This window comes from Nesoenas mayeri, assembly GCF_963082525.1.
Source record: "Nesoenas mayeri genome assembly, chromosome: 1".
Taxonomy (NCBI): domain Eukaryota; kingdom Metazoa; phylum Chordata; class Aves; order Columbiformes; family Columbidae; genus Nesoenas; species Nesoenas mayeri.
The window spans coordinates 32977867-32984157 of NC_137541.1; positions in this window are offsets into that span (position 1 = coordinate 32977867).

Below are 6291 nucleotides of genomic sequence, written 5' to 3' on the forward strand. Positions count from 1 at the left end.
GATAGAGTATCATATAAACATGGCACAACAGGAGTGGGAAGGAGATATATATATACATATGTATATAAGAACATATCCAAATTAATTTTATGGATGCAGCTATATGGAATGGTTGCCCACCATAGCTGAGGAGCAGGCTTCTTGCCCCAGGAGGTCCTCTCGGTTATGTTCCAAGTTGTCCTTGGAACAATGGGATTGCCTTCTACAACTGGAGTGGTGCATTTATGTGTCACTTATCAGCACAGACACATAAAAAATCAGAAATTACGAAAGTCCTGAGTAAAGATAAAAGCCCTTACTGGCATCAGGACAGTCTGACCGCATTTCTCCAAGCCTTTGCTTTTGCTCTTGCTTTGCCATTCTCCCACATCACCTCATAATGTCAGAGTTAACATTAATAAACTCATTTTTATCACTTAATAGGACAGAATTAACAAGAGAGAAATACAATCCCATTGCTGTCTGCAGGTCTGAATGTTCTCCCACTCAGAAACCAAGTTTCCTGAGCTGGCCAAGACACTGACAATGGGTTTGTCTCCCCTGGTGAGCACAGCACAGTCCTGCATGGAGATGCAGTGTTGCTCAGCAGAAGCGTTTTACTGTGAAAACAGCAGTGTCTGTGCATCAGATGGGGGAGGTGGGTGGGTCTCCAGGGGCAAGAACATCTTCAGAGCATGGACAATGAAGGGTGAACAGTGCAGTTCTCCCCACCCTGTGCAGGTCTGATAAGGGAAGAAGAGGGGGCTTGGTTTTGCTTTTTATGAGAGAGGTGAAGGTAGGAAGATCAGATAGGTAGGAAAAGCAGATAACCCAGGAATTTCAAGAGTTAAATTGTCTTAAAACTAGTTCTCCCACTGAGATGAAAGGATCGGCTCACACTGGCCCAGCTGTAGCCTCAGCGGTGCAGCTGCACACTCACGATTCCCCTCCACTAAGGATTTTATCATCTACACCTCCTTAAACTCAGTATAACTTTAAACAAGCACAGTTGCATAGGTAAGTAGCACCTACATGACACACACAGCCCTATCTTCCACGAGTTATAGTTCTACCAGACATTCTGCACTTCTGCTTCTATCAAAAACTTTTCTCATCCAACATTTTGTACGCAGGGACCAAAAAAGTAACCTTGAGAGAAAGCGGGAGACTTGAATGAGATCGGAGGCACCCAAAGGCTTTCCAAACAGCATATGAACCCAAGGGGGACACATCTGCTCTCCTGAAGCTGAGGGGATCTGTCCCTGCCTTTCACAGGCCATAAACCAGGAGCCAGTCTCAGCACAACAGTTTGAGATATTAAGTAGATGCTGTAACTAAGGTATCATATTCCCATTTTGAGAAAAACAAAACAAAGCAAAACAAACCAAAAAAACCTACCAGTAAAAGCTATCGAAATGCATAGGTTTACAAGATTTCTGTGTATGCTCTTGTTCTGTTATCTACATACAGTCGCCTTTTACGCTGTCTCCTGACAGCATTTGATGCTTTTTTCCTCCTGTGCTTATTTTTAGTTGCCATAGGAACTTTCTTATTTCCTGTCATCTGATGCCGTTATTTAATACTATTAATTGTATAAAAGGGTGTTGATTCTGGTACTCTAGATGCTGAAAAAGAGCTTTAGGAAGGCAGAACACACATTTCCATTTACTCAGTCTTTTATTCATTTATTTCTATCAATATTTAATTCAAAAAGCCACATACTGTAATAACAGCTGTTACCACATCAGTGGAACCCAGAGGAGATCCTCTCCAGTCTTCTCTACTTGTTTTGTCTGTTTCCCTCCCACTACCATAAGTATATTCATTTGAAATAGTACCTTTTGTCTGTTTAGTTTGTAGCTTCATTCTTCCTCGCTCCCCATACATCCTATTATTTTTTTTTCCAAAAGAAAAATTAAGATCTGCTGTTAAAATGAATGGTGAGTGGACAGAAATTTTTCCAGCATATAAAGAAACAGAGTCTGGAAAAATATTGGGATCTGACAGGGATTTCTTTTTGGCAGAGCGCAGTTCTTATTCTCTTACATATAATAAGCTATTTGCAAAAGATGATTTTTCTATTAAATTTGTTGTGTGACCTGAAAGCAATAAAGAATGACCAGAATTGAATGAGAACTACAATAGCTTAATCTGGCACTTCCTTTCTCCACATCAGCTTTAACATTTCTACAGTTTTTCCCATGAACAGATCACATATTTGGAGAAAAGAGATGATCAACATATACACTGGCATTTGAATTAGTATTATATGGAATGTCGATGCAAGCTTATTCCAGTCCTCCTCTGGAAAAATTTGGGAAAATAGCAGTAATGTATACAAATTCAAATCCTACTACAAAAATGTGTTTCTTTTTCCATTTCACACCACTGGTATTCATTAGGTAGAGTTAGCAGGTAGTTAGGAGTAAAGAAACTGGCAAATAAATGAACATTTCTAACTTTGGAAAATGATTCCGCCAGTGTGACTTAAATTACGCAAACTTCATCTAAGGTTTGATTCAAAGCATCCTAAAGACAACTTGAACTTCCTCGCCGTCTTTAGGAGCTGCTGGATTAGTCCCACCAAAGGGGCTAATGGGAATATTAATGAGTTCACTGTGGTGCCAGAAGGATAATACTCTACTCAGGAACGTCCCCAAAGCATATGGTATGTGCTCTTGCTGAGACAAGCACTGTCAAGTGCTTAGTTGCTATAACTCAACAGGCATCTCTGGCAAATTATTTTCAACCGGATCCTGGAAGCTCATCCACAAATGGTCCCATCTGTAGAGGTGCTTCCCAGCCACCCCAGCCCAGCCCCACCGTCAGCAGACCGACTTGGTTCGACGGAGGGGATTCATCCTGGGATGAGCTGTCCTGCAAATGACGATAATGATTTTGTTTAGGCCCAACTAAATTAAGGTAGAACATTTGTTCAACAGCACATGCTTTTATTATTTTAGCAAAAGCAAAATGTATTCAATGTCTGCCTTTTGGTCTGAGCAGGAAGAACTGAAGGGTTTAGGAACTGGATCTTTACTTTTTTAACCACTTTCTTCTTTTAGAAATGGTTTAAAAAAACCAACTTATTTGGAAAATAAAGTGTGCATGCATGTGAAAGTAGTTTTTTATATATCTAGAGATTGAAATTTAAAACTGACTGCAGAAAAAAAAAAAACAACAAAGAGAAATTGCCCATAAAACCTTTTCCCAAATGTGTATCCTAGTTAAAACAGAAGTCAATGAGTTACTGTTTTTAAAAAATAAGTTATTGCTCCCAACAATTGTTTTTTTTAAAAAAAATTATTTTCAGGAATATGGTACTAGTCTGACCCACATCAAAATATGGGAATGCTGTAAATGCAGCCAAGCCAAACTGAAAAATAACTCCCGGTTTACCATCACGAATATGCAGCGGCATTTATAACATCACATTAAATTTGAAAGAAACTGCAAAGGTACCCAAGACCCCCGGAAAATCCACGGCACAAGATCTGGGAAGAAGCAGCTCAGATGAGCAAATCACCTGCAACTGAACTGGACGTTGAGTTTCCATCCCACTTCCGCAGAACCAGTTGGGTCAGCCAGCACGGAGACAAGAGCTGGGAGGCTGCAGGATACAGGGGCTGGCTGGTCCAGGCAGTGCCCCACTGGGAGGCCTGGGGATCCTGTTGGGTCAGGAGGCTCCAGGGCCACCCAAGAGAGAGCTGTGGGATGGGAGCAGATGCAGTTCACTGTGTGACAGCAGTGGGAGAAAGGTGAGCATGAGAGCAAGCCCAGAACAGCTCATGAAGTCAAAGGCCACAAAGACTGAAATAACTTATAGAAGCAGAACTGGCGTATTGTTCTTCCTCCTTTACGCTTCGCTGCAGTGGAGATGGGAAAGGACGGAGACATCACCTGCCTGGCCGTGGGGCTGCCACCGAGCATGGGAGCGTGTTTGATTCTCCAAAGAACAAATGCTGGCCCAGCAGCAACTCTGTAAGGTTCAACAAAGAATGAAGCGAGTTATGAGAACCACACCACTCAGACTGAGACGCTAACAACATCAGGGGGACATCTGAGGATACTGTTGTACTCACTAGAGGATGAGAATGAACATCACCCTTTCTAAGTTATACAAATAAAAGAAGGCTATTTAGTGTCCATCTGGTTTTGTTCAAGACATAGTAAATAATTGTTCATCAAATGTCCACCAAACGCTTTTGATTGCTCTTAGCTGTCAGACAACAGGATTTTTTGTGGCCTACAATGGTCATGTTCCACCTCATCCAAGACAAAAATGAGGCATTCTCAATTTTTAGACCTCTTTCAGGAAGGCAGTGTGATTCATAGAACACGGATATTAGTAGAGCTCAGGGAACAGAAAATTAATAGGCACTATCCAGCAGAGGGAGCACAATAACATAAAAACCCTTCAGCTGCAAGCTGAAGAACTTTTTCTATTAAAATCCACAATATTTGGCAATCCGAGTTTACTGTTTTAGCATATGGAGTGGAAAAGACAGAATTTAAATAAAAATAGAGATCCAGAAGAGAGTTATCTCAAACAAATACAAGTAACAAAATAATCAATTTCCTGTTATTTTCATCCATGGTAAGTCAGATTTAACTTTACTGCTGGAAAAATTAAGGTTTAATAAGAAGAGATCAAGGATGAACTTAGGAAGAGTAGTAACATTTATTTTACAATGCTGACTTTAGTTTAAGGAGAACTGGCTGCTCTGGCTGAAATACTCAAGTGCTGCTTTCAGTTTGACTGTGCACTTCCTCTTGTTGTTAATGAAGCCATCCATCACAGAAATAACTGATGCACCCATTCATTCGGGTTATGTCTAATTTTTAGAGTCTGATATGACAGAAATCTTACTAGATAGGTTCTCTCTTCTGTGACTGTTATACTTTCTCATCTAATCACACTCAAATAATCGTGTTTTGGTTTTGTTTTGTTTTTTTTTTAAAAAAAGGCTAATACTTATTTCATAAGAAACGGTCATAAACCAGAGAAAGAATTCATCACATTTTGATGTGACTTCCATGAACTACAGTAATTAAAGAAACAATGTAATAGTTTAAAATAGTTGCCATCTTAAATGCAAACATTTCTCAGGGTGCATTTCATTAATATATTTATACCGCGAGATTTTTTAATTAGGATATCTAAATTCTAAGCTCTGCCACTGACTGTTATTTGACCTTTGGCAATTCACAGTCTTTCTAAGTGAGTTTCTGTTATCTTTGTAATGAAAATCATATTGATTTCACAGCTGGGTAGAGTGTAACAGCAGCTTTGCCTGCTGGTAGAAAGCGGTTGAAATAAAAACATAATTTTAAAAGGAAAGAGAGAAGAAAGAACTGGATGTTCTGATCAGAAATGCTAACTCCAGCTAACTTGAGGTAGAATATATTCAGTTTAACTCTTACATGCTTTCCAAGGAAAAAGCCAAGCGTGACAAAGACTCATTAGCTTTTTGTTGTTCTTGTTAAGTAAACTTTCTTTTTTCTCCACAAACTGGCAGTAAGATTAACTGAAATATAACATCTATACAGCTAAATACTAAAGATGCCCCCATGCAGCGGACTGTTCACTTTGTTGTATAATGTCCTAAGGAAATGAGGTCTCTGCAGGCTCATTATCCTGTCACTCGACTATTACCTCATTTTTCCTGGTAATTTTTCAATTTTTTGGACAATTTCAACCAAATGTAGCAGAAGAGTGGAAGTCTTAGAGACATTAAAGACTTTTGACTACCAGATTCAACTGAGGTTAGATTAAGTTTAACGGACACTTAGTACCTTTGCTAGTACCACATGCGACTAGCCATACTATTAATAAAAGTAACTCCAGAAGCAGCCTGAAAGAAAAGCATTGCCAGAGTTTTCTTATCCCCACTACCGACACAGTTTCTTTACCCTGACAGGACAACCTGATCCACAGAAAGTAAATGTGTCATGTTGGGAAAAGGTCTGAAGTATTATTTCTTAAGCATACTGAAACTCAAATTGTTTAGCTTCTATACTTGTGTATTGCACAGCACTTCCAGAATATCTTATTTCATTAGTCAAACATAAATTCATTTATGCCTACATAATTCTACACTAGTAATGTCTTACAGTCACAACAAACTTATTAAATGATTTTAGAATTATGATTACTTCACTGTTATTAAAATTGTAGTCAAAATTGCCTAACTTAAAAAAGTCTTATTAAAAGTTTCTTGCTGTTTATCACCAAAGCATTCTTATGACCATCTATAGATATATAAATCAAACAAGTTAACTTTCAAAAGGTTTTATTGTCTTCTTTCCAAC